Source organism: Notolepis coatsorum (assembly GCF_963971535.1).
Source record: "Notolepis coatsorum genome assembly, chromosome: 14".
NCBI classification, from domain to species: Eukaryota; Metazoa; Chordata; class Actinopteri; order Aulopiformes; family Paralepididae; genus Notolepis; species Notolepis coatsorum.
The window spans coordinates 112,533,898-112,545,102 of record NC_140178.1 but is presented as its reverse complement, the minus strand read 5'-3'; positions in this window follow the sequence as shown (position 1 = coordinate 112,545,102).

Here is an 11,205-nt window from a genome sequence, read left to right as displayed (position 1 = left end):
AATTGGAAAACGTCTTGTGTTGTGTCTTCTTTCACCTACACCTGGGACCTTGATTTTGAACATATGTACTGAGAGGGGCTGCTTTTGCTCATGTGCCGCCCTCCAGTTGTTAGTATCAGACCTGCGTACATGACAACATCACAATGTTTTTCTTTTTTCCCCCAAACAATTCATTATGAGGCTTACCAAGACAGTATTTGAGTTTGCAAGCTAACATTAAAGACAAAATAAAATACCCATGCATTTAGCATTTTTATATTATATATTAGATTTAGATTATTAGATTATATATTGCATATATTTAGCAATGAGATATTATATGATTTAGATATGAAATATGATGAATTGAAAATGGGGGACCCTGATTAAAGTCTTTCTCTGGTCTGCATCCCCTTAACAATTGTATGTATTGAGCTGTACTGTACCCATTCTGCAATATGTTAATAAAGTTTTAAATCAATCAATCAATCAATAAATAAATAGCATTTTAGCATTTTTATGAAACTACTGTATATTTGTATGTCTCTAAATGTTTTGATGAATTGAAAAAGGAGGACCCTTATGTAAAAAAGCCAAAAGTCTTTGTCTGGTCTTCATCCTCCAGTCCACTGTACTGTATTGTACCCATTCTGCAATCCGTTAATAAAGTTCTCATTCATTCATTCAGACGGCAAACAGAATAATTTTGATTGACAGTCGAGTCTGCCAATTACGTCACACAGCTTGCACCCGCCCTGCTGTTCTTAGCACCAAATCGGCAAGCGTGTTGTGAAGTTGTTTACTTCCAGGGTCCTCCATTGATTTTGAAGAGTGCTCACAACATAGCTACTAACGTTAGCTCCCCGCGGCCGACGACTAGATTACCAGCGCTCCGCAGGATGACTAAAACGAGGCATAATGATTTTACTGCAACGAATGTTATAATAAAAGCCTTGCCATACATCGGTCTGATTGAAAACTTTATTAACAGACCGCAGAATGGGCACAACTCAGTCAGCACGGGCTGAGATATGTAGGTCGTCCGCGGATGTTGCTATGTTCGGGTAAATACGCTGATGTTATTGAACGTGTAACTATATAACGTTAATGCCACAAAACGAATGCCTTTGGTAATCATAAGTAGTAACTTTGATGCAGTAGTGTGTGTGTGGGGGCGGCGTTTGTGGTGTTAGGTTAATGTGTGTGCGCTATTGAGAGTGTACAGGCCACCGTACTGGGGGTCAGGTAGAGTTCGAGATGAACCTAGAATGGACACCCATGTAATGTAGCGACGCATAAGCTAATAAAGATACTAACAACCAAAGCAGAGGACTCACGTATTTGTTACCGTGTGAAGTAACACGACATGGTGTCAGAAGTCCTGCAAGAGTTGTGTATGAGTTCGGTCGGACGTTAAAGTGCCATTTGAGACTCGTTGATGACGAAGAAAAGCAGAAGGAAGAAGAAAAAGATGGACATGGCTAACGCTGTAGCCCCGGTAGCGGCAGTGGTTTCAAGTCCTACGTTTAACATCCAGCCTCCCGAGTCCTTCGACTTCTCAAAGCCGCAAGAGTGGGCCAAGTGGATACGCAGGTTCGAAAGATTTCGTCTGGCAAGTAACCTAAATGCTAGCTCTGAAGACAATCAAGTCAACACGCTAATATATTGTATGGGCGATGAGGCGGACGATATTTTGCGTGGATTAAATCTGACTGTGGATCTACGACGTACGTACCAAGGGGTGCGGGATGGATTACAGGGTTTCTTAGTGGTCAAGAAGAACGTGATCTACGAACGTGCCAAGTTTAACATGCGCAATCAGGGAGAATGTGAAACAGTCGACTCCTTTGTGACGGCATTGTATGCGCTGGCGGAGTATTGTACATACGGAGCGTTACATGATGAACTTATACGTGACAGGCTTGTCGTCGGTCTGATGGATAAGCGGCCGTCAGAACGCATGCAGCTGGACCCGGACTTGACCCTAGAGAGGGCAATGAACATGGCGAGGCAGAGTGAAGAGGTGAAACGACAGCAAACCTCTCTGCGAGGGGACGCCAGGACAGAGGCAAGTGACATTAAATCGGTCGACAGGGTGTTTAAGAGCAGTAGCAAGAATTATGCTAAGAACAGCCCCCAACAGGCTAACAGCTACCCAGCCAAATCACACAGTGCCCAGTACTCAAGGGGGAGAAGTGTCCAGTGTCATAAATGCGGCAGTTCTCAGTCCCACCCACAGCGCGATTGCCCTGCTAATGAGGTGGGAAGATGGGGCATTATAAGCGTGTGTGTAAATCTGCCAAAAATTTACATGAGGTTGAAGAAGACTATTCCTGCTCCTGTGATGGGGAGGAGGAGCACATGTTCTTGGGCAGCATCACAACTGATGGTGAGCCATGGATGGTCGACATAGACATCAATGGCAGACGTGTGCCGTTCAAAATAGACACTGGCGCTGATGTTACTGTGATGCCTCACACTGTATTCAGAGAGATCTACGGACACAAGGATCCACCTACCCTACAGAAGGCAACAAAACCACTGATGGGACCTGGGAGGAGTCCACTAGATGTTGTGGGCGTCGCCAAGCTGTTGCTGAGGAGAGGAGAGAGAGACGCCCAGAAGGATTCCATTGCCACTGATGGACAAAGTCAAGCAAGAACTGTCCCGCATGGAAAGCCTCGGAGTGATCAGCCGGATCGAGGAGCCAACCGACTGGTGCGCCGGCATGGTAGTAGTCCCTAAGAAGAAGACAGGTGACGTACGCATATGTGTCGATCTCACAAACCTCAATGAGTCAGTGTGCCGGGAGAAATACACCCTGCCAACAGTCGAGGAAACACTGGGAATGCTGGCCGGAGCCAGGATATTCAGCAAGTTAGACGCAAATATGGGATTTTGGCAAATACCCCTGACTGAGGATTCGTCAAAATACACAACCTTCATCACGCCGTTTGGTCGTTATCACTTTAATCGCCTACCTTTCGGCATCGCCTACCTTTCGGCATCGCCTCCGCCCCAGAACACTTCCAAAACAGAATGGTGACTGAGGTCACAGAGGGGCTGGAGGGTGTCGTCTGCCACATGGATGATGTGCTGGTGTGGGGCCGATCACAAGAGGAGCATGACGCTCATCTGCATGTCGTGCTGGAGAGGATCGAGAAAGCAGGAATCACCCTGAACACCGATAAGTGCGACCTGTCAAAAGAAGAGGTGACCTTTCTAGGCCATGTGATCTCCAGCAGTGGCATTAACCCCGACCCGAGTAAGACGGATGCCGTGAGGAGGATGGAGGAGCCGACAAATGTCAGTGAGCTGAGAAGCTTTCTCGGCATGGTAAACCAGCTGGGGAAGTTTATCTCGCAGCTGGCGGAGAGAGACAAGCCCCTGCGAGACCTTCTGTCAAAGAAGAACTGCTGGCTGTGGGGCATCGAGCAGGCCAGAGCCTTTCAAGATTTAAAAGATGCACTAATATCCCCACCAGTGTTGGCCATGTACGATAACCACAGGGAGTGCAAGGTCTCAGCGGATGCGTCGTCGTACGGCTTGGGGAGTGTGCTTCTCCAAGAATGGGATGGAGTGTGGAGACCAGTAGCCTATGTGTCGCGGTCTCTCACACAGACTGAGCAGAGATACGCACAGGTTGAGAAGGAGGCCCTGGGCTTGACCTGGGCTTGCGAGAGGTTTAGAAATGTTCTCATCGGCAGACACTTCCAGCTGGAGACGGACCACAAGCCTCTCCTGAGTCTCCTGGGGTCTCAGGCGTTGGATGATCTCCCTCCACGGATTCTGCGCTTCCGGATGCGCCTGATGCGCTATTCCTATTCCATTGCACATGTGCCAGGGAAGAGCCTGTGGACTGCTGATACGCTCTCACGTGCACCTGTGAAGAGGAGAGAGACATGAGGAGAAGGAGTTATTTGAGAATACAAATATTTATGTGGACATGGTAATGGAGAACCTGCCAGCGAGCACTGCCTACCTGGACGAGCTGAGAGCAGTTGGAGGGGGACAGTGTGTGCGCACAGGTGAAGCAGTGGTGTGCAGAGGGATGGCCAGCACACAACAATGAACTGGCTCTCAGGCTGTACTGGGCAGAACAGGCGTCACTCACAGTAGAGGATGGACTGTTGCTGAGGGGAAGCAGGCTTGTAATCCCTTCAACAATGAGAAACAATGTGCTTGCCAGGCTGCATGAAGGCCACCAGGGGGTGGTAAAGTGCAGGGAGTGCGCACGGCAGTCTGTATGGTGGCCCGGGCTCAGCCAGCAGCTGAATGAGCTGGTCCTCAACTGCCGAACATGCAGCAAAGAGAGAGAGAACCAAAGGGAGCCCCTGATGCCATCTCAATACCCGGGGCGACCGTGGCAGAAGTTGGGAGCAGACCTGTTCATGCTGGAGAGCAAGACTTACCCGCTGGTCGTGGATTATGCATCAAGGTACGTGGAGATATGCTCTGCTGACTCCCACAAAATCAACAGACGTCATCCACCACCTGAAGTCAATTTTCACACGACACTGGGTGGAAGGAGGAACTGGTGACGGATAATGCGCCGCAATTCTCCGGAATGGCCTTTGCAGCGTTTGCAACATCATATGGGTTTCGCCATGTCACAAGCAGCCCGAGATATCCCCAGAGTAATGGGGAGGCAGAACGTGCTGTCAAGACGGTAAAAGGCCTCCTGAAAAAGGCAGCCGACCCATACCGTGCTCTGCTGGCATACAGAGCCACCCTGTTGCATAACGGATACAGTCCAGCCCAGCTTCCAGCGGTGCCAACGCTTCCTGCTCTACTGGTCCCTACTCTTCCCGACAGTAAGGCGGTTGTTCTGAAAGAAGAGGAGAAGAGAATGAGAGATGCACAAAGCTACAACCGGCGTCATCGTACACAAAGTCTCGACAGGCTCCCTCCAGGAAAGGAAGTGTGGGTCACAGATCAAAGTGCAACTGGAGTTGTGGTCAGCATTCACCCCACTCCACGTTCGTACATCATAGATGGACCCCATGGAACATTAAGGCGAAACCGTCGCCATCTCGTCCCCATGGAGCCCTCACCGGAGCAGAGTGCAGCAGAACCTACGGAGCAGGAGGTCCTGGAACCACCAGCTACTCCCAGAACCAGGTCTGGGAGATGTGTGGTGAAACCAACTAGGTTGGACTTGTAAGAGACAGTAGAGAGAGAGAAAGAAAAGTGACATTCCTGCAATAGAATGAAAGAGGTTTATGGTTAAGCTAAGACTGATTGATTGAAAAGTTTATTAACAGATTGCAGAATGGGTACAGTACAGTACAGCTCAATACATACAATTGTTAAGGGGATGCAGACCAGAGAAAGACTTTAGTCTTGTTTACATCAGGGTCCCCCATTTTCAATTCATCATAACATATATGACATACATGACATACAGATAGACAGTACTGCTACATCTATACATTTATGACATATCAGATTTGCAAATACAGTACTGTTTGTGATACAAAGTGTCCAGAAAAAGAGTGTATATACATTTGACGTAGAAACTGTACGTTGGAGGAGGTTGGGTGGGTGGGGTGGGGTTGGGTGGGTGGGGGCTGTACATTGGAGGGGGGACACTGTACACTGTACATTGGAATACTGACAAAGCCATACTTGGTAATTTACTGTACAACTGGGTTAAGACATTTGTAGGGGCCAGTTTCGAATTGCAGTCTCCCGTAGGTGTTCTTTGAGAGTGTTTTTGAAAGTGGGTAGTGATTCACATTCCTTTACAGCTTTGGGTAGGGCGTTCCACATTGATGTGGCATAATTGCGAAACGTGTTTAGTCCCTTGTTTGAGCCGAATCTGGGTTTAACATGATTTGTGGCGCTCCCTCTGGTGTTGTGATCGTGGTATTCACTGACCTTTGGGAAGTATTTTGACATGTACATGGGTACCTTGGTCGCATAGTGTATCTTGTAGACCAGGCCCATTGCAAGTTGCTGTACTCTGTCGTCTACTCTAAGCCATCCTAGGTTGTCAAAGTGGGCCGGGGTGAGGTGGGTTCTAGGAGTCAGGTTAAAGGATAACTCCACTATTTTGGGAAATTAGCTTATTTAACATCTTCCCTGGAGTTAGACAAGAAGAGGCATACCTTTTTTGTCTCTGTGCGTGCATTTTAGCTTTGGGAATAGATGCTCCGTTAGCATAGCTTAGCTTCATCACTGGAAGTGGGGGAGGACAGTAGCCTTACAGTGCCTTACAGTGTATTGCAAGGTCTGACATTGACCAAACTTGATATGCATGACCTTGGTGGGCTCTAGGTCAACTCCTGAAAAGGGGGTCAATGTCAGACCTTGCAATCAAAAGTTAGGGGCGCACTGAAATTATGGCAAGGGTTATTAGCCCCCTAACTTTTGATTGCAAAGTCTGACATTGACCCCCTTTTCAGGAGTTGACCTAGAGCCCACCAAGGTCATGCATATCAAGTTTGGTCAATGTCAGACCTTGCAATACACTGTAAGGCACTGTAAGGCTACTGTCCTCCCCCACTTCCAGTGATGAAGCTAAGCTATGCTAACGGAGCATCTATTCCCAAAGCTAAAATGCACGCACAGAGACAAAAAAGGTATGCATCTTCTTGTCTAACTCCAGGGAAGATGTTAAATAAGCTAATTTCCCAAAATAGTGGAGTTATCCTTTAAGCAGTAGTCTGACTAGCTTGTTTTGAGATGTTTGTAATTTGTTTTTTAGTGCCTTTGAGGTGCTTTGGTACCATGAGGTGCACGCATAGTCGTAGTACCCTTGAATGAGTGCTCCTGCCAGAGTCTTCAGGGTATTCTTGTTTACCAGAGAGGAGATCCGGTACAAGAATAGAGTTTGTTGGTTGACTTTTTTTATTACATTGGATGCCATTTTGTCACAGGAAAGATTAGCCTCTAGGATGGAACCTAGGTAGGTAATTTCATCTTTCCTTGTGACAATATTGTCACCCACTGTAACCGAGAAGCCGTCGGTCTTGCTGAGTTTGTTATTTAAACCGAAGAGTATGGACTCTGTTTTGCCCATGTGTAATGAGTTTGTTGTCGGCGAGCCATATGCAGATTTTGCCTAGTTCCGAGTCGAGGGCTTTTTCAACCTGTAACTTGTTCTCGTCAGAGACCAGCAGGGCTGAGTCGTCCGCAAACAGGAACAAGTTGCAGTCACAAGCTGACGACATGTCATTTGCATAAATTAGGAATAGTAGCGGTCCTAGTATGCTTCCTTGTGGAACACCACAGACATGTGTTTCATGTTTATATATATATATTCGTTTAGATATAATGTTCGAAAGAAAGCAATTGCTATGTTTAATATAGCCTATGGTTTATATGGCGTTAAAGAAATTGTTTAGATCAGTTCAGATCGGAACAGACCTTTTAGATATAGAGGCAGAATAATCCTCTAAGGTCTGGGGAATCAATGGCAGTCTACCCATTGATTCTAGAAAGGGAGATGTGGTATTAGGTTAATGTGTGTGCGCTATTGAGAGTGTACAGGCCACCGTACTGGGGGTCAGGTAGAGTTCGAGAGGAACCTAGAATGGACACCTGTGTAATGTAGCGACGCATAAGCTAATAAAGATACTAACAACCAAATCAGAGGACTCACGCATTTGTTACCGTGTGAAGTAACACGACAGCGTTGTTCAAAAGTTTGAACGTGTGGACCAGATTGACGCGACACAATCCTCTTGGGCAAAACATCACGATATCCACGATAAGTTTAAAAAGTGTATCGTTAATGAACTGTACCCGATATTTATATAATATCGTCATATCGCCCAGCCCTACACCAAAGTTATGGAACACACTACCTATGGACATTAGGGAAGCTAGATCTCTTAATATTTTCAGAAATAAGCTAAAAACGTACCTCTTCACCATAGCCTTCTAATACACCCCGCTGTTGATTGTACTGTAGCACTATTTTACTCTGGCCATTCTATTGCATAATTTTACTATCTATTCTACTATTCTATTATTGCACTGTATTATTGGTGTGCAAACTAGTCAACTTACAAAAAAGAGCCTGTTGGAGGATTTCAACAAGATAAATTCGACAACAGTGCAAAATATTTCACTATAATATTTCAAAGTGAAGTAAAAAATATTATAATTATTTGATCATGTTAAAAAAGGGAAAATTTAAAAAAAATTATCAGTGGGGCACAGATGATCATCAGTAGGGCACGGGTCTAAATACGCCGATGGGCAGGAGTCTTTAGATCACAGGCTGGTCATGCATAATCTCGCCCACCAGACTCTACCGAATTGACTAGGTCATGCAAGTCAATCAATAGATTACACTTTCTGTAGGCCTAACACTCACCTACTCATTCTGTTGTGACACAACTCCAAACTCATAGCCAAGCTCAGGGACCTGGGCTTGAACTATGACCTCTGCCAGTGGGTCTTGGACTTCCTGATGGGCAGACCCCAGGTGGTAAGAGCAGACAACTGCACCTCCTCATCCATCACGCTCAACATAGGGGCCCCCCAGGGCTGTGTTCTGAGCCCCCTCCTCTACTCCCTGTACACACATGACTGCGTGGCACAGCGGAACAACAACACAATCATCAAATTTGCTGATGACACAGTAGTGGTGGGCCTGATCTCTGCCAACGACGAGAGGGCCTACCTGGAAGAGGTAGAGAATCTGTCACAGTGGTGTCAGGAGAACTGCCTCTCCCTGAACGTCAGCAAAACAAGAGATGATTGTGGACTTCAGGAGGTCGGGGGTCAAGGACTACAGCCCCCTCAGCATCGACGGGGCACCGGTTGAGAGAGTGAACAGTTTCAAGTACATCGGAGACCACATATCCAAGGACTTGACATGAACCACACACATTGACAGTGTTGTGAAGAAGGCACGACAACGCCTCTACTTCCTCAGGCGCCTAAGGAAGTTCCAAGTCAGTCAGAAGATCCTTAAGAACTTCTATTCATGTACAATAGAGAGCATCCTGACTGGCAACATCACCTCCTGGTTTGGGAATAGCACTGCACAAGACCGTAGCAGACTACAAAGAGTGACACGTTCAGCCGAACGCACAATTGGAGGGGGGCTTCCCACCCTCCAGAACATTTACAACAAGCGGTGCAGGGGTAAGGCTAAGAGAATCATCAAGGACTCCAGCCACCCGAACAACTGCCTCTTTGAACTGCTGCGGTCAGGCAAGCGATACCTGTACAGCTTTACTCCCGCTGCTGGGGTGAAGGGATGGACAGGATGCCACTCAGTTGTAAAAAGGTTTTAATTCTCTCTCCAACAGCTTACAAACCTTGAAACAAAACACACATTAAATCAATAACTACCACAATACTACTATCATTCTTAAAACAAATCGCTTACACACATCCACTCACCAGTTCTCACTCGTCTCCCTTCGCTGCTGTCAAATTCCCCGCAACTTCCTGTTTACTAGTTTCACTGACACCACGTGACGTATCTCGACCAATTACAGCCCACTCCTCGCTACGTCCCTGGATCACATGTGAAATGAATACACCTCCATTCACAACTTTAACCAAGCATACAGTGCCTCCATACATCCGAAATGACAACATAATTATAATCATAGCTCAACTACCACTAATCAACATTCACATAAACGCACAGCATAAAAAACAACACAAGAAAAACATTACTTATTTACAAACGCAGACTAAAGTGCACCTAAACTCCACCACCACAATAGAAAGCTGCACAATACCGGAGTCTTAAGGCGAGCACAGAAAGACTCAGAAGAAGCTTCTATCCCCAGGCCATCAGGCTGCTCAACGAACAATAAACACTATGCAACAACCATCAAATGCACACAGCACACACACCCACACACTCACTTTAAACAAACACACTGCAGCACCCACTCTCCACACTTTAGATCACCTAAACACACTTTATATTTATTGGTAAAGGATTTGCACTACAACTCGTACACCTTACTGTAAATTGTACCTAAATTGTACCTCATCCCATTTCTGCTTTGCACTATATAGTATTGTATATTAGTACATTGCATAGTATATTGTATATTGTATGGTAACTCAGTTACTTGTATTCTGCATCGAACATTGTACATATGTCTATACTGAACACTGTGACCTCTATTTTTACTTCTATTTTACATGCTATACTATTTTATTTCATACTTATCTTGTCTAGCACAGTCTCTGGAGCGTAACAGTAAGAAGCATTTTGTATAAAAGTATTCTGTACTTCTGTATGACAACTATTAAAGAAACTTGAACTTGAATGTTAGGGTTGTCACCTTCCGTGATCATGTTTGAACCAATGTGTAAAAAAATCTGTTTTAGATTAGGCTGTAAAAATCTGTTCTATAGGCTATATTTAGTCTAGTTTATTAGACAAAGCATTTAAAAATACTTTGATGAGTCTACATCAATAGCATTAACCATACATCATCAAGGTTGACGGAATAAAGTCTATATCAACTTATTTCCATCATGGACCTTGGTGTAGGCTAATAACAGAACAGATTGACAGGTGGCGACAAAGCACAAGACTGGGCATTTATTTAAAAAACATACATGCAGAACATGAAAGAACAGACAATCATCAACAAACACAACAACCGCATTGGCCATGGGAGTCTTATGCATGGCTATACTCTTATGTCATTCTTTAACTGTATGTGAAATGCCACATACCTGTTCTGTATGTGCATACATTGAATAACTAATAGCACCAATTCAACCCTCCCCTGTCACGAACGCTGTTTCTTGCCTCCCACAAGCCGGCTGCAATGTGGACTAAGTCATACATAGCACAAGTCCCCTCCGGTACTTGAGGTAACAGCAGTCGCATCTTTTCACCTGCGCAGCTCGATCTCTCAGTGGCGAGGAGTGACGCGTGGGAGGCTCACGCTGCCCCCGACACTTCCTGATTCTACTGCGCAGGCGCACCAACCGACCTGTAGGAGTCGCTGTCCACAACGCCCGATCCCCACCCATCAGTTTCCCACCCCCTAATACGGCCAATGTGTATTAGTATGAACGACCAGCTAAACTGAAAGCAATGTGGAGCGCTGGGCTCGAACAGGCGAGCCCAGCGTCTCCGCATTCGTGGCGAGCGCCTTGCCCACTACGCCACCCCAACAGGGCAGTTTTAAAAACAGACAGTGGACAGACTTGTCTTTCTTGCCTGCAACTTAAAGTAATGGCTTTGCTTGTCCAAATGACAATACTGACCAAATTGAGATTTATTTT